A 26,528-nucleotide genomic window follows, 5' to 3' on the forward strand; every position below is an offset into this window, starting at 1 on the left:
GCAGGCAAGATAATTTTGTGAGTAGGATACAGAACCCTAAATAGCTGGTGAGAGGTATAAGTTATTCTAAAAGCATAAAAACAGTACACCTGTGAAATGAAATGCTTTCATATGTGATCTTCTGTGTTTATTGTCCTGTGCAAAAAGTTGCACCTTGTGTTTGAAGGTTGAAATTATTTCAAGCTTGCATGGACGCAGAAATTTCTGAGTGACTTTTATACATTTCTTAGCACTCTTCACTGTCAGGATGGCCGAGTGGTCTAAGGCGCTGTGTCTAGGCTGCAGTCTCCTCTGGAGGCGTGGGTTCGAATCTTACTTCTGAAATGACTTTTGGAGATATAATCTTCTTCATCAGGATAACATCTGATGGAAGTTGCATCTGTTCGTCTTTACCTGGGACGTTATTCCGTCCTCGTCTAGTCAAGAGAGCTTGGGTTTCTCATATATTTCTGTTGTACAAAGTCTTGCTGATAAAGTGCAATCCTTACCAAATGAGCTTAGGACCCATGTAAGAGCTCATCTAGAAGAGTCATGCTCTTGTATTCCCTGGCCAGACAGGCCATGCAAATTTGGAAGAATGCCAAACACCTGGTAGACAGCTGTACTCCAGCACACTTACAGCAATGTGCTCAGGGCTGTGATCAGGGGCTGCTTAGATTTGCGTATTCCACCCTATGTTGTGACATTGAGCTCCCTTGTTGAATTTGCTTTAGTCAGCCAAGATGTGGCTGTTGACTCAATTTCAAAGCAGCTTTGGGCCGTTCAAGTGGCTGGAGAATAGCACTTTCTCTTTGTACGCTTTAAAGGTCTAAAGAGTTCTTCTTAGGTACTGCTCTGTATGGATTGTTCAAAGATCTGTTGGAAATGCTTATAACGGGATAAATAAATTGAGGGCATGCCTTTTCGGTACCAAACATGCATGGCTGTCTGGCTTGTGGAAGGTGCTGCAAATGCAAGTCAGGATGGCCGAGTGGTCTAAGGCGCTGCGTTCAGGTCGCAGTCTCTTCTGGAGGCGTGGGTTCAAATCCCACTTCTGACAAACCTGTGTTTATTCTTCTTTTTTCTTGAGGGAGAAAATCAGATCATTTCCCTCACATGGGCTTATATGGTTGTCTTTTTGGAAAAGTGCAGTGAGTTTTTTTCTTGCTATAGCCACTCATGGCCTAAGATGTGTGTTTTTTTTGTTCACACTATCTTTCTCACTATGTAGATTAACAAGCAACATGTGGTCAGGATGGCCGAGTGGTCTAAGGCGCTGCGTTAAGGCCGCAGTCTCTCCTGGAGGCGTGGGTTCGAATCCCACTTCTGACAAAACTTTAAGTCCATTTTGTCTCTGCGTTCTTTCAAAATCTCAGCAAAAAATTGGCAGTGCATATAATATCTGAATAAGTACCAAACTTCAGTTTCAACTGCAAATGAATTTGCCCAATTCTGTATTCAAGCTCGTATAATATTCTTCTAGCACTAGTGGTGTTTTATGTGTTTTTTGGGGGGTGCCTAAAAAATCCCTTTTATTGAAGAAATGGCTTACATTCAGTCTTGTGATATTTTTGGTTTCCAATAAGTAGATTTTTAATTTTATGTAACCTCATTTTCTAATGATCCATTCAAGAGATGTTTCCACTATGAAATGAAGAGCAAGGGGAAAGAGCACAAATGATAGAGCCAGTGAGTGAGATGGGGTGTTGAGGAAGGAGAGAATGAAACAAAGACAGAGTGAATGAACGGCAGGTAGGCATAGAAGAGGAGAGGAGACTAGAAGTGAAGGTGACTTGCTTTTCCCTGCTCTTGACCTCCCACCCATCTCAAACCAATCACAAACATACCTTCTATGTAACGTTGGTATGCAGAACTACACTCCTCAGCCAGTGAGGGTGAGTCCCAAGCCAGGGGCTAGAGAGCAAAAGAATGGATGTGCTCAGACGTTCCTTGCTAGGGACAGTTGATCTGAAACAAGGCCTGCTCTCTTGTTTCCAACAAGGATCTAGAAATTCTGCATGAATCTGCAAGGCACATTGACAGCATAAATTTGCATAAACTGCCCCACCTTCTGCCTTCCTACTTCCTGAGCAGTAGTTGTTTGTGTATAAAGAGAGAGGTCGCAGGCAAGATAATTTTGTGAGTAGGATACAGAACCCTAAATAGCTGGTGAGAGGTATAAGTTATTCTAAAAGCATAAAAACAGTACACCTGTGAAATGAAATGCTTTCATATGTGATCTTCTGTGTTTATTGTCCTGTGCAAAAAGTTGCACCTTGTGTTTGAAGGTTGAAATTATTTCAAGCTTGCATGGACGCAGAAATTTCTGAGTGACTTTTATACATTTCTTAGGACTCTTCACTGTCAGGATGGCCGAGTGGTCTAAGGCGCTGTGTCTAGGCTGCAGTCTCCTCTGGAGGCGTGGGTTCGAATCCCACTTCTGAAATGACTTTTGGAGATATAATCTTCTTCATCAGGATAACATCTGATGGAAGTTGCATCTGTTCGTCTTCACCTGGGACGTTATTCCGTCCTCGTCTAGTCAAGAGAGCTTGGGTTTCTCATATATTTCTGTTGTACAAAGTCTTGCTGATAAAGTGCAATCATTACCAAATGAGCTTAGGACCCATGTAAGAGCTCATCTAGAAGAGTCATGCTCTTGTATTCCCTGGCCAGACAGGCCATGCAAATTTGGAAGAATGCCAAGCACCTGGTAGACAGCTGTACTCCAGCACACTTACAGCAATGTCCTCAGGGCTGTGATCAGGGGCTGCTTAGATTTGCGTATTCCACCCTATGTTGTGACATTGAGCTCCCTTGTTGAATTTGCTTTAGTCAGCCAAGATGTGGCTGTTGACTCAATTTCAAAGCAGCTTTGGGCCGTTCAAGTGGCTGGTGAATAGCACTTTCTCTTTGTACGCTTTAAAGGTCTAAAGAGTTCTTCATAGGTACTGCTCTGTATGGATTGTTCAAAGATCTGTTGGAAATGCTTATAACGGGATAAATAAATTGAGGGCATGCCTTTTCGGTACCAAACTTGCATGGCTGTCTGGCTTGTGGAAGGTGCTGCAAATGCAAGTGAGGATGGCCGAGTGGTCTAAGGCGCTGCGTTCAGGTCGCAGTCTCTTCTGGAGGCGTGGGTTCAAATCCCACTTCTGACAAACCTGTGTTTAATCTTCTTTTTTCTTGAGGGAGAAAATCAGATCATTTCCCTCACATGGGCTTATATGGTTGTCTTTTTGGAAAAGTGCAGTGAGTTTTTTTCTTGCTATAGCCACTCATGGCCTAAGATGTGTGTTTTTTTTGTTCACACTATCTTTCTCACTATGTAGATTAACAAGCAACATGTGGTCAGGATGGCTGAGTGGTCTAAGGCGCTGCGTTAAGGCCGCAGTCTCTCCTGGAGGCGTGGGTTCGAATCCCACTTCTGACAAAACTTTAAGTCCATTTTGTCTCTGCGTTCCTTCAAAATCTCAGCTAAAAATTGGCAGTGCATATAATATCTGAATAAGTACCAAACTTCAGTTTCAACTGCAAATGAATTTGCCCAATTCTGTCTTCAAGCTCGTATAATATTGTTCTAGCACTAGTGGTGTTTTATGTGTTTTTTGGGGGGTGCCTAAAAAAATCCCTTTTATTGAAGAAATGGCTTACATTCAGTCTTGTGATATTTTTGGTTTCCAATAAGTAGATTTTTAATTTTATGTAACCTCATTTTCTAATGATCCATTCAAGAGATGTTTCCACTCTGAAATGAAGAGCAAGGGGAAAGAGCACAAATGATAGAGCCAGTGAGTGAGATGGGGCGTTGAGGAAGGAGAGAATGAAACAAAGACAGAGTGAGTGAACGGCAGGTAGGCATAGAAGAGGAGACTAGAAGTGAAGGTGACTTGCTTTTCCCTGCTCTTGACCTCCCACCCATCTCAAACCAATCACAAACATACCTTCTATGCAACGTTGGTATGCAGAACTTCACTCCTCAGCCAGTGAGGGTGAGTCCCAAGCCAGGGGCTAGAGAGCAAAAGAATGGATGTGCTCAGACGTTCCTTGCTAGGGACAGTTGATCTGAAACAAGGCCTGCTCTCTTGTTTCCAACAAGGATCTAGAAATTCTGCATGAATCTGCAAGGCACATTGACAGCATAAATTTGCATAAACTGCCCCACCTTCTGCCTTCCTACTTCCTGAGCAGTAGTTGTTTGTGTATAAAGAGAGAGGTCGCAGGCAAGATAATTTTGTGAGTAGGATACAGAACCCTAAATAGCTGGTGAGAGGTATAAGTTATTCTAAAAGCATAAAAACAGTACACCTGTGAAATGAAATGCTTTCATATGTGATCTTCTGTGTTTATTGTCCTGTGCAAAAAGTTGCACCTTGTGTTTGAAGGTTGAAATTATTTCAAGCTTGCATGGACGCAGAAATTTCTGAGTGACTTTTATACATTTCTTAGGACTCTTCGCTGTCAGGATGGCCGAGTGGTCTAAGGCGCTGTGTCTAGGCTGCAGTCTCCTCTGGAGGCGTGGGTACGAATCCCACTTCTGAAATGCCTTTTGGAGATATAATCTTCTTCATCAGGATAACATCTGATGGAAGTTGCATCTGTTCGTCTTCACCTGGGACGTTATTCCGTCCTCGTCTAGTCAAGAGAGCTTGGGTTTCTCATATATTTCTGTTGTACAAAGTCTTGCTGATAAAGTGCAATCATTACCAAATGAGCTTAGGACCCATGTAAGAGCTCATCTAGAAGAGTCATGCTCTTGTATTCCCTGGCCAGACAGGCCATGCAAATTTGGAAGAATGCCAAGCACCTGGTAGACAGCTGTACTCCAGCACACTTACAGCAATGTCCTCAGGGCTGTGAACAGGGGCTGCTTAGATTTGCGTATTCCACCCTATGTTGTGACATTGAGCTCCCTTGTTGAATTTGCTTTAGTCAGCCAAGATGTGGCTGTTGACTCAATTTCAAAGCAGCTTTGGGCCGTTCAAGTGGCTGGAGAATAGCACTTTCTCTTTGTACGCTTTAAAGGTCTAAAGAGTTCTTCTTAGGTACTGCTCTGTATGGATTGTTCAAAGATCTGTTGGAAATGCTTATAGCGGGATAAATAAATTGAGGGCATGCCTTTTCGGTACCAAACTTGCATGGCTGTCTGGCTTGTGGAAGGTGCTGCAAATGCAAGTCAGGATGGCCGAGTGGTCTAAGGCTCTGTGTTCAGGTCGCAGTCTCTTCTGGAGGCGTGGGTTCAAATCCCACTTCTGACAAACCTGTGTTCATTCTTCTTTTTTCTTGAGGGAGAAAATCAGATCATTTCCCTCACATGGGCTTATATGGTTGTATTTTTAGAAAAGTGCAGTGAGTTTTTTTCTTGCTATAGCCACTTATGGCCTAAGATGTGTGTTTTTTATGTTCACACTATCTTTCTCACTATGTAGATGAACAAGCAACATGTGGTCAGGATGGCCTAGTGGTCTAAGGCGCTGAGTTAAGGCTGCAGTCACTCCTGGAGGCGTGGGTTCGAATCCCACTTCTGACAAAACTTTAAGTCCATTTTGTCTCTGCGGTTCTTCAAAATCTCAGCTAAAAATTGGCAGTGCATATAATATCTGAATAAGTACCAAACTTCAGTTTCAACTGCAAATGAATTTGCCCAATTCTGTCTTCAAGCTCGTATAATATTCTTCTAGCACTAGTGGTGTTTTATGTGTTTTTTGGGGGGTGCCTAAAAAATCCCTTTTATTGAAGAAATGGCTTACATTCAGTCTTGTGATATTTTTGGTTTCCAATAAGTAGATTTTTAATTTTATGTAACCTCATTTTCTAAAGATCCATTCAAGAGATGTTTCCACTATGAAATGAAGAGCAAGGGGAAAGAGCACAAATGATAGAGCCAGTGAGTGAGATGGGGTGTTGAGGAAGGAGAGAATGAAACAAAGACAGAGTGAGTGAACGGCAGGTAGGCATAGAAGAGGAGACTAGAAGTGAAGGTGACTTGCTTTTCCCTGCTCTTGACCTCCCACCCATCTCAAACCAATCACAAACATACATTCTATGTAACGTTGGTATGCAGAACTTCACTCCTCAGCCAGTGAGGGTGAGTTCCAAGCCAGGGGCTAGAGAGCAAAAGAATGGATGTGCTCAGACGTTCCTTGCTAGGGACAGTTGATCTGAAACAAGGCCTGCTCTCTTGTTTCCAGCAAGGATCTAGAAATTCTGCATGAATCTGCAAGGCACATTGACAGCATAAATTTCCATAAACTGCCCCACCTTCTGCCTTCCTACTTCCTGAGCAGTAGTTGTTTGTGTATAAAGAGAGAGGTCGCAGGCAAGGTAATTTTGTGAGTAGGATACAGAACCCTAAATAGCTGGTGAGAGGTATAAGTTATTCTAAAAGCATAAAAACAGTACACCTGTGAAATTAAATGCTTTCATATGTGATCTTCTGTGTTTATTGTCCTGTGCAAAAAGTTGCACCTTGTGTTTGAAGGTTGAAATTATTTCAAGCTTGCATGGACGCAGAAATTTCTGAGTGACTTTTATACATTTCTTAGGACTCTTCACTGTCAGGATGGCCGAGTGGTCTAAGGCGCTGTGTTTATTCCGCAGTCTCCTCTGGAGGGGTGGGATCGAATCCCACTTCTGACATGACTTTTGGAGATATAATCTTCTTCATCAGGATAACATCTGATGGAAGTTGCATCTGTTCGTCTTCACCTGGGACGTTATTCCGTCCTCGTCTAGTCAAGAGAGCTTGGGTTTCTCATATATTTCTGTTGTACAAAGTCTTGCTGATAAAGTGTAATCCTTACCAAATGAGCTTAGGACCCATGTAAGATTTCATCTAGAAGAGTCATGCTCTTGTATTCCCTGGCCAGACAGGCCATGCAAATTTGGAAGAATGCCAAGCACCTGGTAGACAGCTGTACTCCAGCACACTTACAGCAATGTCCTCAGGGCTGTGATCAGGGGCTGCTTAGATTTGCGTATTCCACCCTATGTTGTGACATTGAGCTCCCTTGTTGAATTTGCTTTAGTCAGCCAAGATGTGGCTGTTGACTCAATTTCAAAGCAGCTTTGGGCCGTTCAAGTGGCTGGTGAATAGCACTTTCTCTTTGTACGCTTTAACGGTCTAAAGAGTTCTTCATAGGTACTGCTCTGTATGGATTGTTCAAAGATCTGTTGGAAATGCTTATAACGGGATAAATAAATTGAGGGCATGCCTTTTCGGTACCAAACTTGCATGGCTGTCTGGCTTGTGGAAGGTGCGACAAATGCAAGTCAGGATGGCCGAGTGGTCTAAGGCGCTGCGTTCAGGTCGCAGTCTCTTCTGGAGGCGTGGGTTCAAATCCCACTTCTGACAAACCTGTGTTTAATCTTCTTTTTTCTTGAGGGAGAAAATCAGATCATTTCCCTCACATGGGCTTATATGGTTGTCTTTTTGGAAAAGTGCAGTGAGTTTTTTTCTTGCTATAGCCACTCATGGCCTAAGATGTGTGTTTTTTTTGTTCACACTATCTTTCTTACTATGTAGATGAACAAGCAACATGTGGGCAGGATTGCCGAGTGGTCTAAGGTGCTGCGTTAAGGCCGCAGGCTCTCCTGGAGGCGTGGGTTCAAATCCCACTTCTGACAAAACTTTAAGTCCATTTTGCCTCTGCGTTCCTTCAGAATCTCAGCTAAAAATTGGCAGTGCATATAATATCTGAATAAGTACCAAATTCAGTTTCAACTGCAAATGAATTTGCCCAATTCTGTCTTCAAGCTCGTATAATATTGTTCTAGCACTAGTGGTGTTTTATGTGTTTTTTGGGGGGTGCCTAAAAAATCCCTTTTATTGAAGAAATGGCTTACATTCAGTCTTGTGATATTTTTGGTTTCCAATAAGTAGATTTTTAATTTTATGTAACCTCATTTTCTAATGATCCATTCAAGAGATGTTTCCACTATGAAATGAAGAGCAAGGGGAAAGAGCACAAATGATAGAGCCAGTGAGTGAGATGGGGCGTTGAGGAAGGAGAGAATGAAACAAAGACAGAGTGAGTGAACGGCAGGTAGGCATAGAAGAGGAGACTAGAAGTGAAGGTGACTTGCTTTTCCCTGCTCTTGACCTCCCACCCATCTCAAACCAATCACAAACATACCTTCTATGCAACGTTGGTATGCAGAACTTCACTCCTCAGCCAGTGAGGGTGAGTCCCAAGCCAGGGGCTAGAGAGCAAAAGAATGGATGTGCTCAGACGTTCCTTGCTAGGGACAGTTGATCTGAAACAAGGCCTGCTCTCTTGTTTCCAACAAGGATCTAGAAATTCTGCATGAATCTGCAAGGCACATTGACAGCATAAATTTGCATAAACTGCCCCACCTTCTGCCTTCCTACTTCCTGAGCAGTAGTTGTTTGTGTATAAAGAGAGAGGTCGCAGGCAAGATAATTTTGTGAGTAGGATACAGAACCCTAAATAGCTGGTGAGAGGTATAAGTTATTCTAAAAGCATAAAAACAGTACACCTGTGAAATGAAATGCTTTCATATGTGATCTTCTGTGTTTATTGTCCTGTGCAAAAAGTTGCACCTTGTGTTTGAAGGTTGAAATTATTTCAAGCTTGCATGGACGCAGAAATTTCTGAGTGACTTTTATACATTTCTTAGGACTCTTCGCTGTCAGGATGGCCGAGTGGTCTAAGGCGCTGTGTCTAGGCTGCAGTCTCCTCTGGAGGCGTGGGTTCAAATCCCACTTCTGAAATGACTTTTGGAGATATAATCTTCTTCATCAGGATAACATCTGATGGAAGTTGCATCTGTTCGTCTTCACCTGGGACGTTATTCCGTCCTCGTCTAGTCAAGAGAGCTTGGGTTTCTCATATATTTCTGTTGTACAAAGTCTTGCTGATAAAGTGCAATCATTACCAAATGAGCTTAGGACCCATGTAAGAGCTCATCTAGAAGAGTCATGCTCTTTTATTCCCTGGCCAGACAGGCCATGCAAATTTGGAAGAATGCCAAGCACCTGATAGACAGCTGTACTCCAGCACACTTACAGCAATGTCCTCAGGGCTGTGATCAGGGGCTGCTTAGATTTGCGTATTCCACCCTATGTTGTGACATTGAGCTCCCTTGTTGAATTTGCTTTAGTCAGCCAAGATGTGGCTGTTGACTCAATTTCAAAGCAGCTTTGGGCCGTTCAAGTGGCTGGTGAATAGCACTTTCTCTTTGTACGCTTTAAAGGTCTAAAGAGTTCTTCATAGGTACTGCTCTGTATGGATTGTTCAAAGATCTGTTGGAAATGCTTATAACGGGATAAATAAATTGAGGGCATGCCTTTTCGGTACCAAACTTGCATGGCTGTCTGGCTTGTGGAAGGTGCTGCAAATGCAAGTCAGGATGGCCGAGTGGTCTAAGGCACTGCGTTCAGGTCGCAGTCTCTTCTGGAGGCGTGGGTTCAAATCCCACTTCTGACAAACATGTGTTTAATCTTCCTTTTTCTTGAGGGAGAAAATCAGATCATTTCCCTCACATGGGCTTATATGGTTGTCTTTTTGGAAAAGTGCAGTGAGTTTTTTTCTTGCTATAGCCACTCATGGCCTAAGATGTGTGTTTTTTTTGTTCACACTATCTTTCTCACTATGTAGATGGACAAGCAACATGTGGTCAGGATGGCCGAGTGGTCTAAGGCGCTGCGTTAAGGCTGCAGTCTCTCCTGGAGGCGTGGGTTCGAATCCCACTTCTGACAAAACTTTAAGTCCATTTTGTCTCTGCGTTCCTTCAGAATCTCAGCTAAAAATTGGCAGTGCATATAATATCTGAATAAGTACCAAACTTCAGTTTCAACTGCAAATGAATTTGCCCAATTCTGTCTTCAAGCTCGTATAATATTCTTCTAGCACTAGTGGTGTTTTATGTGTTTTTTGGGGGGTGCCTAAAAAATCCCTTTTATTGAAGAAATGGCTTACATTCAGTCTTGTGATATTTTTGCTTTCCAATAAGTAGATTTTTAATTTTATGTAACCTCATTTTCTAATGATCCATTCAAGAGATGTTTCCACTATGAAATGAAGAGCAAGGGGAAAGAGCACAAATGATAGAGCCAGTGAGTGAGATGGGGTGTTGAGGAAGGAGAGAATGAAACAAAGACAGAGTGAGTGAACGGCAGGTAGGCATAGAAGAGGAGACTAGAAGTGAAAGTGACTTGCTTTTCCCTGCTCTTGAACTCCCACCCATCTCAAACCAATCACAAACATACCTTCTATGCAACGTTGGTATGCAGAACTTCACTCCTCAGCCAGTGGGGGTGAGACCCAAGCCAGGGGCTAGAGAGCAAAAGAATGGATGTGCTCAGACGTTCCTTGCTAGGGACAGTTGATCTGAAACAAGGCGTGCTCTCTTGTTTCCAGCAAGGATCTAGAAATTCTGCATGAATCTGCAAGGCACATTGACAGCATAAATTTGCATAAACTGCCCCATCTTCTGCCTTCCTACTTCCTGAGCAGTAGTTGTTTGTGTATAAAGAGAGAGGTCGCAGGCAAGATAATTTTGTGAGTAGGATACAGAACCCTAAATAGCTGGTGAGAGGTATAAGTTATTCTAAAAGCATAAAAACAGTACACCTGTGAAATGAAATGCTTTCATATGTGATCTTCTGTGTTTATTGTCCTGTGCAAAAAGTTGCACCTTGTGTTTGAAGGTTGAAATTATTTCAAGCTTGCATGGACGCAGAAATTTCTGAGTGACTTTTATACATTTCTAAGGACTCTTCACTGTCTGGATGGCCGAGTGGTCTAAGGCGCTGTGTCTAGGCTGCAGTCTCCTCTGGAGGCGTGGGTTCGAATCCCACTTCTGAAATGACTTTTGGAGATATAATCTTCTTCATCAGGATAACATCTGATGGAAGTTGCATCTGTTCGTCTTTACCTGGGACGTTATTCCGTCCTCGTCTAGTCAAGAGAGCTTGGGTTTCTCATATATTTCTGTTGTACAAAGTCTTGCTGATAAAGTGCAATCCTTACCAAATGAGCTTAGGACTCATGTAAGAGCTCATCTAGAAGAGTCATGCTCTTGTATTCCCTGGCCAGACAGGCCATGCAAATTTGGAAGAATGCCAAGCACCTGGTAGACAGCTGTACTCCAGCACACTTACAGCAATGTCCTCAGGGCTGTGATCAGGGGCTGCTTAGATTTGCGTATTCCACCCTATGTTGTGACATTGAGCTCCCTTGTTGAATTTGCTTTAGTCAGCCAAGATGTGGCTGTTGACTCAATTTCAAAGCAGCTTTGGGCCGTTCAAGTGGCTGGTGAATAGCACTTTCTCTTTGTACGCTTTAAAGGTCTAAAGAGTTCTTCATAGGTACTGCTCTGTATGGATTGTTCAAAGATCTGTTGGAAATGCTTATAACGGGATAAATAAATTGAGGGCATGCCTTTTCGGTACCAAACTTGCATGGCTGTCTGGCTTGTGGAAGGTGCTGCAAATGCAAGTCAGGATGGCCGAGTGGTCTAAGGCGCTGCGTTCAGGTCGCAGTCTCTTCTGGAGGCGTGGGTTCAAATCCCACTTCTGACAAACCTGTAATTAATCTTTTTTCTTGAGGGAGAAAATCAGATCATTTCCCTCACATGGGCTTATATGGTTGTCTTTTTGGGAAAGTGCAGTGAGTTTTTTTCTTGCTATAGCCACTCATGGCCTAAGATGTGTGTTTTTTTTGTTCACACTATCTTTCTCACTATGTAGATGAACAAGCAACATGTGGTCAGGATGGCCGAGTGGTCTAAGGCGCTGCGTTAAGGCCGCAGGCTCTCCTGGAGGCGTGGGTTCGAATCCCACTTCTGACAAAACTTTAAGTCCATTTTGCCTATGCGTTCCTTCAGAATCTCAGCTAAAAATTGGCAGTGCATATAATATCTGAATAAGTACCAAATTCAGTTTCAACTGCAAATGAATTTGCCCAATTCTGTCTTCAAGCTCGTATAATATTGTTCTAGCACTAGTGGTGTTTTATGTGTTTTTTGGGGGGTGCCTAAAAAATCCCTTTTATTGAAGAAATGGCTTACATTCAGTCTTGTGATATTTTTGGTTTCCAATAAGTAGATTTTTAATTTTATGTAACCTCATTTTCTAATGATCCATTCAAGAGATGTTTCCACTATGAAATGAAGAGCAAGGTGAAAGAGCACAAATGATAGAGCGAGTGAGTGAGATGGGGTGTTGAGGAAGGAGAGAATGAAACAAAGACAGAGTGAGTGAACGGCAGGTAGGCATAGAAGAGGAGACTAGAAGTGAAAGTGACTTGCTTTTCCCTGCTCTTGACCTCCCACCCATCTCAAACCAATCACAAACATACCTTCTATGCAACGTTGGTATGCAGAACTTCACTCCTCAGCCAGTGAGGGTGAGTCCCAAGCCAAGGGCTAGAGAGCAAAAGAATGGATGTGCTCAGACGTTCCTTGCTAGGGACAGTTGATCTGAAACAAGGCCTGCTCTCTTGTTTCCAGCAAGGATCTAGAAATTCTGCATGAATGTGCAAGGCACATTGACAGCATAAATTTGCATAAACTGCCCCACCTTCTGCCTTCCTACTTCCTGAGCAGTAGTTGTTTGTGTATAGAGAGAAAGGTCGCAGGCAAGGTAATTTTGTGAGTAGGATACAGAACCCTAAATAGCTGGTGAGAGGTATAAGTTATTCTAAAAGCATAAAAACAGTACACCTGTGAAATGAAATGCTTTCATATGTGATCTTCTGTGTTTATTGTCCTGTGCAAAAAGTTGCACCTTGTGTTTGAAGGTTGAAATTATTTCAAGCTTGCATGGACGCAGAAATTTCTGAGTGACTTTTATACATTTCTTAGGACTCTTCACTGTCAGGATGGCCGAGTGGTCTAAGGCGCTGTGTTTAGGCCGCAGTCTTCTCTGGAGGCGTGGGTTCGAATCCCACTTCTGAAATGACTTTTGGAGATATAATCTTCTTCATCAGGATAACATCTGATGGAAGTTGCTTCTGTTCGTCTTCACCTGGGACGTTATTCTGTCCTCGTCTAGTCAAGAGAGCTTGGGTTTCTCATATATTTCTGTTGTACAAAGTCTTGCTGATAAAGTGCAATCCTTACCAAATGAGCTTATGACCCATGTAAGAGCTCATCTAGAAGAGTCATTCTCTTGTATTCCCTGGCCAGACAGGCCATACAAATTTGGAAGAATGCCAAGCACCTGGTAGACAGCTGGACTCCAGCACACTTACAGCAATTTCCTCAGGGCAGTGATCAGGGGCTGCTTAGATTTGCGAATTCCACCCTATGTTGTGACATTGAGATCCCTTGTTGAATTTGCTTTAGTCAGCCAAGATGTGGCTATTGACTCAATTTCAAAGCAGCTTTGGGCCGTTCAAGTGGCTGGTGAATAGCACTTTCTCTTTGTACTCATTAAAGGTCTAAGGAGTTCTTCATAGGTACTGCTCTGTATGGATTGTTCAAAGATCTGTTGGAAATGCTTATAATGGGATAAATAAATTGAGGGCATGCCTTTTCGGTACCCCACTTGCATGGCTGTCTGGCTTGTGGAAGGTGCTGCAAATGCAAGTCAGGATGGCCGAGTGGTCTAAGGCGCTGCGTTCAGGTCGCAGTCTCTTCTGGAGGCGTGGGTTCAAATCCCACTTCTGACAAACCTGTGTTTAATCTTCTTTTTTCTTGAGGGAGAAAATCAGATCATTTCCCTCACATGGGCTTATATGGTTGTCTCTTTGGAAAAGTGCAGTGAGTTTTTTTCTTGCTATAGCCACTCATGGCCTAAGATGTGTGTTTTTTTTGTTCACACTATCTTTCTCACTATGTAGATGAAAAAGCAACATGTGGTCAGGATGGCCGAGTGGTCTAAGGCGCTGCGTTAAGGCCGCAGTCTCTCCTGGAGGCGTGGGTTCGAATCCCACTTCTGACAAAACTTTAAGTCCATTTTGCCTCTGCGTTCCTTCAGAATCTCAGCTAAAAATTGGCAGTGCATATAATATCTGAATAAGTACCAAATTCAGTTTCAACTGCAAATGAATTTGCCCAATTCTGTCTTCAAGCTCGTATAATATTGTTCTAGCACTAGTGGTGTTTTATGTGTTTTTTGGGGGGTGCCTAAAAAATCCCTTTTATTGAAGAAATGGCTTACATTCAGTCTTGTGATATTTTTGGTTTCCAATAAGTAGATTTTTAATTTTATGTAACCTCATTTTCTAATGATCCATTCAAGAGATGTTTCCACTATGAAATGAAGAGCAAGGGGAAAGAGCACAAATGATAGAGCCAGTGAGTGAGATGGGGCGTTGAGGAAGGAGAGAATGAAACAAAGACAGAGTGAGTGAACGGCAGGTAGGCATAGAAGAGGAGACTAGAAGTGAAGGTGACTTGCTTTTCCCTGCTCTTGACCTCCCACCCATCTCAAACCAATCACAAACATACCTTCTATGCAACGTTGGTATGCAGAACTTCACTCCTCAGCCAGTGAGGGTGAGTCCCAAGCCAGGGGCTAGAGAGCAAAAGAATGGATGTGCTCAGACGTTCCTTGCTAGGGACAGTTGATCTGAAACAAGGCCTGCTCTCTTGTTTCCAACAAGGATCTAGAAATTCTGCATGAATCTGCAAGGCACATTGACAGCATAAATTTGCATAAACTGCCCCACCTTCTGCCTTCCTACTTCCTGAGCAGTAGTTGTTTGTGTATAAAGAGAGAGGTCGCAGGCAAGATAATTTTGTGAGTAGGATACAGAACCCTAAATAGCTGGTGAGAGGTATAAGTTATTCTAAAAGCATAAAAACAGTACACCTGTGAAATGAAATGCTTTCATATGTGATCTTCTGTGTTTATTGTCCTGTGCAAAAAGTTGCACCTTGTGTTTGAAGGTTGAAATTATTTCAAGCTTGCATGGACGCAGAAATTTCTGAGTGACTTTTATACATTTGTTAGGACTCTTCGCTGTCAGGATGGCCGAGTGGTCTAAGGCGCTGTGTCTAGGCTGCAGTCTCCTCTGGAGGCGTGGGTTCGAATCCCACTTCTGAAATGACTTTTGGAGATATAATCTTCTTCATCAGGATAACATCTGATGGAAGTTGCATCTGTTCGTCTTCACCTGGGACGTTATTCCGTCCTCGTCTAGTCAAGAGAGCTTGGGTTTCTCATATATTTCTGTTGTACAAAGTCTTGCTGATAAAGTGCAATCATTACCAAATGAGCTTAGGACCCATGTAAGAGCTCATCTAGAAGAGTCATGCTCTTTTATTCCCTGGCCAGACAGGCCATGCAAATTTGGAAGAATGCCAAGCACCTGATAGACAGCTGTACTCCAGCACACTTACAGCAATGTCCTCAGGGCTGTGATCAGGGGCTGCTTAGATTTGCGTATTCCACCCTATGTTGTGACATTGAGCTCCCTTGTTGAATTTGCTTTAGTCAGCCAAGATGTGGCTGTTGACTCAATTTCAAAGCAGCTTTGGGCCGTTCAAGTGGCTGGTGAATAGCACTTTCTCTTTGTACGCTTTAAAGGTCTAAAGAGTTCTTCATAGGTACTGCTCTGTATGGATTGTTCAAAGATCTGTTGGAAATGCTTATAACGGGATAAATAAATTGAGGGCATGCCTTTTCGGTACCAAACTTGCATGGCTGTCTGGCTTGTGGAAGGTGCTGCAAATGCAAGTCAGGATGGCCGAGTGGTCTAAGGCACTGCGTTCAGGTCGCAGTCTCTTCTGGAGGCGTGGGTTCAAATCCCACTTCTGACAAACATGTGTTTAATCTTTCTTTTTCTTGAGGGAGAAAATCAGATCATTTCCCTCACATGGGCTTATATGGTTGTCTTTTTGGAAAAGTGCAGTGAGTTTTTTTCTTGCTATAGCCACTCATGGCCTAAGATGTGTGTTTTTTTTGTTCACACTATCTTTCTCACTATGTAGATGGACAAGCAACATGTGGTCAGGATGGCCGAGTGGTCTAAGGCGCTGCGTTAAGGCCGCAGTCTCTCCTGGAGGCGTGGGTTCGAATCCCACTTCTGACAAAACTTTAAGTCCATTTTGTCTCTGCGTTCCTTCAGAATCTCAGCAAAAAATTGGCAGTGCATATAATATCTGAATAAGTACCAAACTTCAGTTTAAACTGCAAATGAATTTGCCCAATTCTGTCTTCAAGCTCGTATAATATTCTTCTAGCACTAGTGGTGTTTTATGTGTTTTTTGGGGGGTGCCTAAAAAATCCCTTTTATTGAAGAAATGGCTTACATTCAGTCTTGTGATATTTTTGCTTTCCAATAAGTAGATTTTTAATTTTATGTAACCTCATTTTCTAATGATCCATTCAAGAGATGTTTCCACTATGAAATGAAGAGCAAGGGGAAAGAGCACAAATGATAGAGCCAGTGAGTGAGATGGGGTGTTGAGGAAGGAGAGAATGAAACAAAGACAGAGTGAGTGAACGGCAGGTAGGCATAGAAGAGGAGACTAGAAGTGAAAGTGACTTGCTTTTCCCTGCTCTTGAACTCCCACCCATCTCAAACCAATCACAAACATACCTTCTATGCAACGTTGGTATGCAGAACTTCACTCCTCAGCCAGTGGGGGTGAGACCCAAGCCAGGGGCTAGAGAGCAAAAGAATGGATGTGCTCAGACGTTCCTTGCTAGGGACAGTTGATCTGAAACAAGGCGTGCTCTCTTGTTTCCAGCAAGGATCTAGAAATTCTGCATGAATCTGCAAGGCACATTGACAGCATAAATTTGCATAAACTGCCCCATCTTCTGCCTTCCTACTTCCTGAGCAGTAGTTGTTTGTGTATAAAGAGAGAGGTCGCAGGCAAGGTAATTTTGTGAGTAGGATACAGAACCCTAAATAGCTGGTGAGAGGTATTAGTTATTCTAAAAGCATAAAAACAGTACACCTGTGAAATGAAATGCTTTCATATGTGATCTTCTGTGTTTATTGTCCTGTGCAAAAAGTTGCACCTTGTGTTTGAAGGTTGAAATTATTTCAAGCTTGCATGGACGCAGAAATTTCTGAGTGACTTTTATACATTTCTTAGGACTCTTCACTGTCTGGATGGCCGAGTGGTCTAAGGCGCTGTGTCTAGGCTGCAGTCTCCTCTGGAGGCGTGGGTTCGAATCCCACTTCTGAAATGACTTTTGGAGATATAATCTTCTTCATCAGGATAACATCTGATGGAAGTTGCATCTGTTCGTCTTTACCTGGGACGTTATTCCGTCCTCGTCTAGTCAAGAGAGCTTGGGTTTCTCATATATTTCTGTTGTACAAAGTCTTGCTGATAAAGTGCAATCCTTACCAAATGAGCTTAGGACTCATGTAAGAGCTCATCTAGAAGAGTCATGCTCTTGTATTCGCTGGCCAGACAGGCCATGCAAATTTGGAAGAATGCCAAGCACCTGGTAGACAGCTGTACTCCAGCACACTTACAGCAATGTCCTCAGGGCTGTGATCAGGGGCTGCTTAGATTTGCGTATTCCACCCTATGTTGTGACATTGAGCTCCCTTGTTGAATTTGCTTTAGTCAGCCAAGATGTGGCTGTTGACTCAATTTCAAAGCAGCTTTGGGCCGTTCAAGTGGCTGGTGAATAGCACTTTCTCTTTGTACGCTTTAAAGGTCTAAAGAGTTCTTCATAGGTACTGCTCTGTATGGATTGTTCAAAGATCTGTTGGAAATGCTTATAACGGGATAAATAAATTGAGGGCATGCCTTTTCGGTACCAAACTTGCATGGCTGTCTGGCTTGTGGAAGGTGCTGCAAATGCAAGTCAGGATGGCCGAGTGGTCTAAGGCGCTGCGTTCAGGTCGCAGTCTCTTCTGGAGGTGTGGGTTCAAATCCCACTTCTGACAAACCTGTAATTAATCTTTTTTCTTGAGGGAGAAAATCAGATCATTTCCCTCACATGGGCTTATATGGTTGTCTTTTTGGAAAAGTGCAGTGAGTTTTTTTCTTGCTATAGCCACTCATGGCCTAAGATGTGTGTTTTTTTTGTTCACACTATCTTTCTCACTATGTAGATTAACAAGCAACATGTGATCAGGATGGCCGAGTGGTCTAAGGCACTGCGTTAAGGCTGAGTCTCTCCTGGAGGCGTGGGTTCGAATCCCACTTCTGACAAAACTTTAAGTCCATTTTGTCTCTGCGTTCCTTCAGAATCTCAGCTAAAAATTGGCAGTGCATATAATATCTGAATAAGTACCAAACTTCAGTTTCAACTGCAAATGAATTTGCCCAATTCTGTCTTCAAGCTTGTATAATATTCTTCTAGCACTAGTGGTGTTTTATGTGTTTTTTGGGGGGTGCCTAAAAAATCCCTTTTATTGAAGAAATGGCTTACATTCAGTCTTGTGATATTTTTGGTTTCCAATAAGTAGATTTTTAATTTTATGTAACCTCATTTTCTAATGATCCATTCAAGAGATGTTTCCACTATGAAATGAAGAGCAAGGGGAAAGAGCACAAATGATAGAGCCAGTGAGTGAGATGGGGTGTTGAGGAAGGAGAGAATGAAACAAAGACAGAGTGAGTGAACGGCAGGTAGGCATAGAAGAGGAAACTAGAAGTGAAGGTGACTTGCTTTTCCCTGCTCTTGACCTCCCACCCATCTCAAACCAATCACAAACATACCTTCTATGCAACGTTGGTATGCAGAACTTCACTCCTCAGCCAGTGAGGGTGAGTCCCAAGCCAGGGGCTAGAGAGCAAAAGAATGGATGTGCTCAGACGTTCCTTGCTAGGGACAGTTGATCTGAAACAAGGCCTGCTCTCTTGTTTCCAACAAGGATCTAGAAATTCTGCATGAATCTGCAAGGCACATTGACAGCATAAATTTGCATAAACTGCCCCATCTTCTGCCTTCCTACTTCCTGAGCAGTAGTTGTTTGTGTATAAAGAGAGAGGTCGCAGGCAAGATAATTTTGTGAGTAGGATACAGAACCCTAAATAGCTGGTGAGAGGTATAAGTTATTCTAAAAGCATAAAAACAGTACACCTGTGAAATGAAATGCTTTCATATGTGATCTTCTGTGTTTATTGTCCTGTGCAAAAAGTTGCACCTTGTGTTTGAAGGTTGAAATTATTTCAAGCTTGCATGGACGCAGAAATTTCTGAGTGACTTTTATACATTTCTTAGGACTCTTCACTGTCAGGATGGCCGAGTGGTCTAAGGCGCTGTGTCTAGGCTGCAGTCTCCTCTGGAGGCGTGGGTTCGAATCCCACTTCTGAAATGACTTTTGGAGATATAATCTTCTTCATCAGGATAACATCTGATGGAAGTTGCATCTGTTCGTCTTCACCTGGGACGTTATTCCGTCATCGTCTAGTCAAGAGAGCTTGGGTTTCTCATATATTTCTGTTGTACAAAGTCTTGCTGATAAAGTGCAATCATTACCAAATGAGCTTAGGACCCATGTAAGAGCTCATCTAGAAGAGTCATGCTCTTGTATTCCCTGGCCAGACAGGCCATGCAAATTTGGAAGAATGCCAAGCACCTGGTAGACAGCTGTACTCCAGCACACTTACAGCAATGTCCTCAGGGCTGTGATCAGGGGCTGCTTAGATTTGCGTATTCCACCCTATGTTGTGACATTGAGCTCCCTTGTTGAATTTTCTTTAGTCAGCCAAGATGTGGCTGTTGACTCAATTTCAAAGCAGCTTTGGGCCGTTCAAGTGGCTGGTGAATAGCACTTTCTCTTTGTACGCTTTAAAGGTCTAAAGAGTTCTTCATAGGTACTGCTCTGTATGGATTGTTCAAAGATCTGTTGGAAATGCTTATAATGGGATAAATAAATTGAGGGCATGCCTTTTCGGTACCAAACTTGCATGGCTGTCTGGCTTGTGGAAGGTGCTGCAAATGCAAGTCAGGATGGCCGAGTGGTCTAAGGCGCTGCGTTAAGGTTGCAGTCTCTTCTGGAGGTGTGAGTTCAAATCCCACTTCTGACAAACCTGTGTTTAATCTTCTTTTTTCTTGAGGGAGAAAATCAGATCATTTCCCTCACATGGGCTTATATGGTTGTCTTTTTGGAAAAGTGCAGTGAGTTTTTTTCTTGCTATAGCCACTTATGGCCTAACATGTGTGTTTTTTTTGTTCACGCTATCTTTCTCACTATGTAGATGGACAAGCAACATGTGGTCAGGATGGCCGAGTGGTCTAAAGCGCTGCGTTAAGGCCGCAGTCTCTCCTGGAGGCGTGGGTTCGAATCCCACTTCTGACAAAACTTTAAGTCCATTTTGTCTCTGCGTTCCTTCAGAATCTCAGCTAAAAATTGGCAGTGCATATAATATCTGAATAAGTACCAAACTTCAGTTTCAACTGCAAATGAATTTGCCCAATTCTGTCTTCAAGCTCGTATAATATTCTTCTAGCACTAGTGGTGTTTTATGTGTTTTTGGGGGGTGCCTAAAAAATCCCTTTTATTGAAGAAATGGCTTACATTCAGTCTTGTGATATTTTTGGTTTCCAATAAGTAGATTTTTAATTTTATGTAACCTCATTTTCTAATGATCCATTCAAGAGATGTTTCCACTATGAAATGAAGAGCAAGGGGAAAGAGCACAAATGATAGAGCGAGTGAGTGAGATGGGGTGTTGAGGAAGGAGAGAATGAAACAAAGACAGAGTGAGTGAACGGCAGGTAGGCATAGAAGAGGAGACTAGAAGTGAAAGTGACTTGCTTTTCCCTGCTCTTGAACTCCCACCCATCTCAAACCAATCACAAACATACCTTCTATGCAACTTTGGTATGCAGAACTTCACTCCTCAGCCAGTGGGGGTGAGACCCAAGCCAGGGGCTAGAGAGCAAAAGAATGGATGTGCTCAGACGTTCCTTGCTAGGGACAGTTGATCTGAAACAAGGCGTGCTCTCTTGTTTCCAGCAAGGATCTAGAAATTCTGCATGAATGTGCAAGGCACATTGACAGCATAAATTTGCATAAACTGCCCCACCTTCTGCCTTCCTACTTCCTGAGCAGTAGTTGTTTGTGTATAGAGAGAAAGGTCGCAGGCAACATAATTTTGTGAGTAGGATACAGAACCCTAAATAGCTGGTGAGAGGTATAAGTTATTCTAAAAGCATAAAAACAGTACACCTGTGAAATGAAATGCTTTCATATGTGATCTTCTGTGTTTATTGTCCTGTGCAAAAAGTTGCACCTTGTGTTTGAAGGTTGAAATTATTTCAAGCTTGCATGGACGCAGAAATTTCTGAGTGACTTTTATACATTTCTTAAGACTCTTCACTGTCAGGATGGCCGAGTTGTCTAAGGCGCTGTGTTTAGGCCGCAGTCTCCTATGGAGGCGTGGGTTCAAATCCCACTTCTGACATGACTTTTGGAGATATAATCTTCTTCATCAGGATAACATCTGATGGTAGTTGCATCTGTTCGTCTTCACCTGGGACGTTATTCCGTCCTCGTCTAGTCAAGAGAGCTTGGGTTTCTCATATATTTCTGTTGTACAAAGTCTTGCTGATAAAGTGCAATCCTTACCAAATGAGCTTAGGGCCCATGTAAGAGCTAATCTAGAAGAGTCATGCTCTTGTATTCCCTGGCCAGACAGGCCATGCAAATTTGGAAGAATGCCAAGCACCTGGTAGACAGCTGTACTCCAGCACACTTACAGCAATGTCCTCAGGGCTGTGATCAGGGGCTGCTTAGATTTGCGTATTCCACCCTATGTTGTGACATTGAGCTCCCTTGTTGAATTTGCTTTAGTCAGCCAAGATGTGGCTGTTGACTCAATTTCAAAGCAGCTTTGGGCCGTTCAAGTGGCTGGTGAATAGCACTTTCTCTTTGTACGCTTTAAAGGTCTATAGGTACTGCTCTGTATGGATTGTTCAAAGATCTGTTGGAAATGCTTATAATGGGATAAATAAATTGAGGGCATGCCTTTTCGGTACCAAACTTGCATGGCTGCCTGGCTTGTGGAAGGTGCTACAAATGCAAGTCAGGATGGCCGAGTGGTCTAAGGTGCTGCGTTCAGGTCGCAGTCTCTGATGCGTGGGTTCAAATCCCACTTCTGACAAACCTGTGTTTAATCTTCTTTTTTCTTGAGGGAGAAAATCAGATCATTTCCCTCACATGGGCTTATATGGTTGTATTTTTGGAAAAGTGCAGTGAGTTTTTTTCTTGCTATAGCCACTTATGGCCAAAGATGTGTGTTTTTTTTGTTCACACTATCTTTCTCACTATGTAGATAGACAAGCAACCTGTGGTCAGGATGGCCGAGTGGTCTAAGGCGCTGCCTTAAGGCTGCAGTCTCTCCTGGAGGCGTGGGTTCGAATCCCACTTCTGACAAAACTTTAAGTCCATTTTGTCTCTGCGTTCCTTCAGAATCTCAGCTAAAAATTGGCAATGCATATAATATCTGAATAAGTACCAAACTTCAGTTTCAACTGCAAATGAATTTGCCCAATTCTGTCTTCAAGCTCTTATAATATTCTTCTAGCACTAGTGGTGTTTTATGTGTTTTTTGGGGGGTGCCTAAAACATCCCTTTTATTGAAGAAATGGCTTACATTCAGTCTTGTGATATTTTTGGTTTCCAATAAGTAGATTTTTAATTTTATGTAACCTCATTTTCTAATGATCCATTCAAGAGATGTTTCCACTATGAAATGAAGAGCAAGGGGAAAGAGCACAAATGATAGAGCGACTGAGTGAGATGGGGTGTTGAGGAAGGAGAGAATGAAACAAAGACAGAGTGAGTGAACGGCAGGTAGGCATAGAAGAGGAGACTAGAAGTGAAAGTGACTTGCTTTTCCCTGCTCTTGACCTCCCACCCATCTCAAACCAATCACAAACATACCTTCTATGCAACGTTGGTATGCAGAACTTCACTCCTCAGCCAGTGAGGGTGAGTCCCAAGCCAGGGGCTAGAGAGCAAAAGAATGGATGTGCTCAGTCGTTCCTTGCTAGGGACAGTTGATCTGAAACAAGGCCTGCTCTCTTGTTTCCAGCAAGGATCTAGAAATTCTGCATGAATGTGCAAGGAACATTGACAGCATAAATTTGCATAAACTGCCCCACCTTCTGCCTTCCTACTTCCTGAGCAGTAGTTGTTTGTGTATAGAGAGAAAGGTCGCAGGCAAGGTAATTTTGTGAGTAGGATACAGAACCCTAAATAGCTGGTGAGAGGTATAAGTTATTCTAAAAGCATAAAAACAGTACACCTGTGAAATGAAATGCTTTCATATGTGATCTTCTGTGTTTATTGTCCTGTGCAAAAAGTTGCACCTTGTGTTTGAAGGTTGAAATTATTTCAAGCTTGCATGGACGCAGAAATTTCTGAGTGACTTTCATACATTTCTTAGGACTCTTCACTGTCAGGATGGCCGAGTGGTCTAAGGCGCTGTGTTTAGGCACCAGTCTCCTCTGGAGCGTGGGTTCGAATCCCACTTCTGAAATGACTTTTGGAGATATAATCTTCTTCATCAGGATAACATCTGATGGAAGTTGCTTCTGTTCGTCTTCACCTGGGATGTTATTCTGTCCTCGTCTAGTCAAGAGAGCTTGGGTTTCTCATATATTTCTGTTGTACAAAGTCTTGCTGATAAAGTGCAATCCTTACCAAATGAGCTTATGACCCATGTAAGAGCTCATCTAGAAGAGTCATTCTCTTGTATTCCCTGGCCAGACAGGCCATACAAATTTGGAAGAATGCCAAGCACCTGGTAGACAGCTGGACTCCAGCACACTTACAGCAATTTCCTCAGGGCAGTGATCAGGGGCTGCTGAGATTTGCGAATTCCACCCTATGTTGTGACATTGAGATCCCTTGTTGAATTTGCTTTAGTCAGCCAAGATGTGGCTATTGACTCAATTTCAAAGCAGCTTTGGGCCGTTCAAGTGGCTGGTGAATAGCACTTTCTCTTTGTACTCATTAAAGGTCTAAGGAGTTCTTCATAGGTACTGCTCTGTATGGATTGTTCAAAGATCTGTTGGAAATTCTTATAATGGGATAAATAAATTGAGGGCATGCCTTTTCGGTACCCCACTTGCATGGCTGTCTGGCTTGTGGAAGGTGCTGCAAACGCAAGTCAGGATGGCCGAGTGGTCTAAGGCGCTGCGTTCAGGTCGCAGTCTCTTCTGGAGGCGTGGGTTCAAATCCCACTTCTGACAAACCTGTGTTTAATCTTCTTTTTTCTTGAGGGAGAAAATCAGATCATTTCCCTCACATGGGCTTATATGGTTGTCTTTTTGGAAAAGTGCAGTGAGTTTTTTTCTTGCTATAGCCACTCATGGCCTAAGATGTGTGTTTTTTTTGTTCACACTATCTTTCTCACTATGTAGATGAACAAGCAACATGTGGTCAGGATGGCCGAGTGGTCTAAGGCGCTGCGTTAAGTCCGCAGTCTCTCCTGGAGGCGTGGGTTCGAATCCCACTTATGACAAAACTTTAAGTCCATTTTGTCTCTGCGTTCCTTCAGAATCTCAGCTAAAAATTGGCAGTGCATATAATATCTGAATAAGTACCAAACTTCAGTTTCAACTGCAAATGAATTTGCCCAATTCTGTCTTCAAGCTCGTATAATATTCTTCTAGCACTAGTGGTGTTTTATGTGTTTTTTGGGGGGTGCCTAAAAAATCCATTTTATTGAAGAAATAGCTTACATTCAGTCTTGTGATATTTTTGGTTTCCAATAAGTAGATTTTTAATTTTATGTAACCTCATTTTCTAATGATCCATTCAAGAGATGTTTCCACTATGAAATGAAGAGCAAGGGGAAAGAGCACAAATGATAGAGCCAGTGAGTGAGATGGGGTGTTGAGGAAGGAGAGAATGAAACAAAGACAGAGTGAGTGAACAACAGGTAGGCATAGAAGAGAAGACTAGAAGTGAAGGTGACTTGCTTTTCCCTGCTCTTGACCTCCCACCCATCTCAAACCAATCACAAACATACCTTCTATGTAACGTTGGTATGCAGAACTTCACTCCTCAGCCAGTGAGGGTGAGTCCAAAGCCAGGGGCTAGAGAGCAAAAGAATGGATGTGCTCAGACGTTCCTTGCTAGGGACAGTTGATCTGAAACAAGGCCTGCTCTCTTGTTTCCAGCAAGGATCTAGAAATTCGCAATGAATCTGCAAGGCACATTGACAGCATAAATTTGCATAAACTGCCCCACCTTCTGCCTTCCTACTTCCTGAGCAGTAGTTGTTTGTGTATAAAGAGAGAGGTCGCAGGCAAGGTAATTTTGTGAGTAGGATACAGAACCCTAAATAGCTGGTGAGAGGTATAAGTTATTCTAAAAGCATAAAAACAGTACACCTGTGAAATGAAATGCTTTCATATGTGATCTTCTGTGTTTATTGTCTTGTGCAAAAAGTTGCACCTTGTGTTTGAAGGTTGAAATTATTTCAAGCTTGCATGGATGCAGAAATTTCTGAGTGACTTTTATACATTTCTTACGACTCTTCGCTGTCAGGATGGCCGAGTGGTCTAAGGCGCTGTGTTTAGGCCGCAGTCTCCTCTGGAGACGTGGGTTTGAATCCCACTTCTGATTTGACTTTTGGAGATATAATCTTCTTCATCAGGATAACATCTGATGGAAGTTGCATCTGTTCGTCTTCACCTGGGATGTTATTCCGTCCTCGTCTAGTCAAGAGAGCTTTGTTTTCTCATATATTTCTGTTGTACAAAGTCTTGCTGATAAAGTGCAATCCTTACCAAATGAGCTTAGGACCCATGTAAGAGCTCATCTAGAAGAGTCATGCTCTTGTATTCCCTGGCCAGACAGGCCATGCAAATTTGGAAGAATGCCAAGCACCTGGTAGACAGCTGTACTCCAGCACACTTACAGCAATGTCCACAGGGCTGTGATCAGGGGTTGCTTAGATTTGCGTATTCCACCCTATGTTGTGACATTGAGCTCCCTTGTTGAATTTGCTTTAGTCAGCCAAGATGTGGCTGTTGACTCAATTTCAAAGCAGCTTTGGGCCGTTCAAGTGGCTGGTGAATAGCACTTTCTCTTTGTACGCTTTAAAGGTCTAAAGAGTTCTTCATAGGTACTGCTCTGTATGGATTGTTCAAAGATCTGTTGGAAATGCTTATAACGGGATAAATAAATTGAGGGCATGCCTTTTCGGTACCAAACTTGCATGGCTGTCTGGTTTGTGGAAGGTGCTGCAAATGCAAGTCAGGATGGCCGAGTGGTCTAAGGCACTGCGTTCAGGTCACAGTCTCTTCTGGAGGCGTGGGTTCAAATCCCACTTCTGACAAACCTGTGTTTAATCTTCTTTTTTCTTGAGGGAGAAAATCAGATCATTTCCCTCACATGGGCTTATATGGTTGTCTTTTTGGAAAAGTGCAGTGAGTTTTTTTCTTGCTATAGCCACTCATGGCCTAAGATGTGTGTTTTTTTTGTTCACACTATCTTTCTCACTATGTAGATTAACAAGCAACATGTGGTCAGGATGGCCGAGTGGTCTAAGGCGCTGCGTTAAGGCTGAGTCTCTCCTGGAGGCGTGGGTTCGAATCCCACTTCTGACAAAACTTTAAGTCCATTTTGTCTCTGCGTTCCTTCAGAATCTCAGCTAAAAATTGGCAGTGCATATAATATCTGAATAAGTACCAAACT

At 42.8% G+C, this 26,528-nt stretch overlaps 23 non-coding genes across 23 annotated transcripts; all 23 read left to right on the plus strand.

Annotated features, from left to right (window-relative positions):
• Positions 1–956: 956 nt before the first annotated feature.
• On the plus strand, positions 957–1,039 carry TRNAL-CAG (transfer RNA leucine (anticodon CAG)). Its single transcript has one exon. It is a non-coding gene; the product is annotated as a tRNA-Leu (tRNA).
• Positions 1,040–1,228: 189 nt separating this feature from the next.
• On the plus strand, positions 1,229–1,311 carry TRNAL-AAG (transfer RNA leucine (anticodon AAG)). The gene has a single exon. It is a non-coding gene; the product is annotated as a tRNA-Leu (tRNA).
• A 1,746-nt stretch (positions 1,312–3,057) lies between these two features.
• On the plus strand, positions 3,058–3,140 carry TRNAL-CAG (transfer RNA leucine (anticodon CAG)). Its single transcript has one exon. It is a non-coding gene; the product is annotated as a tRNA-Leu (tRNA).
• A 189-nt stretch (positions 3,141–3,329) lies between these two features.
• Positions 3,330–3,412, plus strand: TRNAL-AAG (transfer RNA leucine (anticodon AAG)). The gene has a single exon. It is a non-coding gene; the product is annotated as a tRNA-Leu (tRNA).
• Positions 3,413–5,154: 1,742 nt separating this feature from the next.
• TRNAL-CAG (transfer RNA leucine (anticodon CAG)) lies at positions 5,155–5,237 on the plus strand. Its single transcript has one exon. It is a non-coding gene; the product is annotated as a tRNA-Leu (tRNA).
• Positions 5,238–6,535: 1,298 nt separating this feature from the next.
• On the plus strand, positions 6,536–6,618 carry TRNAI-UAU (transfer RNA isoleucine (anticodon UAU)). Its single transcript has one exon. It is a non-coding gene; the product is annotated as a tRNA-Ile (tRNA).
• Positions 6,619–7,250: 632 nt separating this feature from the next.
• On the plus strand, positions 7,251–7,333 carry TRNAL-CAG (transfer RNA leucine (anticodon CAG)). The gene has a single exon. It is a non-coding gene; the product is annotated as a tRNA-Leu (tRNA).
• Positions 7,334–9,345: 2,012 nt separating this feature from the next.
• On the plus strand, positions 9,346–9,428 carry TRNAL-CAG (transfer RNA leucine (anticodon CAG)). The gene has a single exon. It is a non-coding gene; the product is annotated as a tRNA-Leu (tRNA).
• Positions 9,429–9,617: 189 nt separating this feature from the next.
• On the plus strand, positions 9,618–9,700 carry TRNAL-AAG (transfer RNA leucine (anticodon AAG)). Its single transcript has one exon. It is a non-coding gene; the product is annotated as a tRNA-Leu (tRNA).
• Positions 9,701–11,441: 1,741 nt separating this feature from the next.
• Positions 11,442–11,524, plus strand: TRNAL-CAG (transfer RNA leucine (anticodon CAG)). Its single transcript has one exon. It is a non-coding gene; the product is annotated as a tRNA-Leu (tRNA).
• A 186-nt stretch (positions 11,525–11,710) lies between these two features.
• On the plus strand, positions 11,711–11,793 carry TRNAL-AAG (transfer RNA leucine (anticodon AAG)). The gene has a single exon. It is a non-coding gene; the product is annotated as a tRNA-Leu (tRNA).
• Positions 11,794–12,818: 1,025 nt separating this feature from the next.
• TRNAL-UAG (transfer RNA leucine (anticodon UAG)) lies at positions 12,819–12,901 on the plus strand. Its single transcript has one exon. It is a non-coding gene; the product is annotated as a tRNA-Leu (tRNA).
• A 632-nt stretch (positions 12,902–13,533) lies between these two features.
• TRNAL-CAG (transfer RNA leucine (anticodon CAG)) lies at positions 13,534–13,616 on the plus strand. Its single transcript has one exon. It is a non-coding gene; the product is annotated as a tRNA-Leu (tRNA).
• Positions 13,617–13,805: 189 nt separating this feature from the next.
• Positions 13,806–13,888, plus strand: TRNAL-AAG (transfer RNA leucine (anticodon AAG)). The gene has a single exon. It is a non-coding gene; the product is annotated as a tRNA-Leu (tRNA).
• A 1,740-nt stretch (positions 13,889–15,628) lies between these two features.
• Positions 15,629–15,711, plus strand: TRNAL-CAG (transfer RNA leucine (anticodon CAG)). The gene has a single exon. It is a non-coding gene; the product is annotated as a tRNA-Leu (tRNA).
• Positions 15,712–15,900: 189 nt separating this feature from the next.
• TRNAL-AAG (transfer RNA leucine (anticodon AAG)) lies at positions 15,901–15,983 on the plus strand. The gene has a single exon. It is a non-coding gene; the product is annotated as a tRNA-Leu (tRNA).
• A 1,741-nt stretch (positions 15,984–17,724) lies between these two features.
• Positions 17,725–17,807, plus strand: TRNAL-CAG (transfer RNA leucine (anticodon CAG)). The gene has a single exon. It is a non-coding gene; the product is annotated as a tRNA-Leu (tRNA).
• Positions 17,808–20,088: 2,281 nt separating this feature from the next.
• TRNAL-AAG (transfer RNA leucine (anticodon AAG)) lies at positions 20,089–20,171 on the plus strand. The gene has a single exon. It is a non-coding gene; the product is annotated as a tRNA-Leu (tRNA).
• A 1,025-nt stretch (positions 20,172–21,196) lies between these two features.
• Positions 21,197–21,279, plus strand: TRNAL-UAG (transfer RNA leucine (anticodon UAG)). Its single transcript has one exon. It is a non-coding gene; the product is annotated as a tRNA-Leu (tRNA).
• Positions 21,280–22,167: 888 nt separating this feature from the next.
• Positions 22,168–22,250, plus strand: TRNAL-AAG (transfer RNA leucine (anticodon AAG)). Its single transcript has one exon. It is a non-coding gene; the product is annotated as a tRNA-Leu (tRNA).
• A 1,740-nt stretch (positions 22,251–23,990) lies between these two features.
• On the plus strand, positions 23,991–24,073 carry TRNAL-CAG (transfer RNA leucine (anticodon CAG)). The gene has a single exon. It is a non-coding gene; the product is annotated as a tRNA-Leu (tRNA).
• A 1,298-nt stretch (positions 24,074–25,371) lies between these two features.
• Positions 25,372–25,454, plus strand: TRNAL-UAG (transfer RNA leucine (anticodon UAG)). Its single transcript has one exon. It is a non-coding gene; the product is annotated as a tRNA-Leu (tRNA).
• A 632-nt stretch (positions 25,455–26,086) lies between these two features.
• Positions 26,087–26,169, plus strand: TRNAL-CAG (transfer RNA leucine (anticodon CAG)). Its single transcript has one exon. It is a non-coding gene; the product is annotated as a tRNA-Leu (tRNA).
• Positions 26,170–26,528: the final 359 nt, after the last annotated feature.

This window comes from Lissotriton helveticus, chromosome 8 (assembly GCF_964261635.1).
Source record: "Lissotriton helveticus chromosome 8, aLisHel1.1, whole genome shotgun sequence".
Lineage (NCBI taxonomy): Eukaryota > Metazoa > Chordata > Amphibia > Caudata > Salamandridae > Lissotriton > Lissotriton helveticus.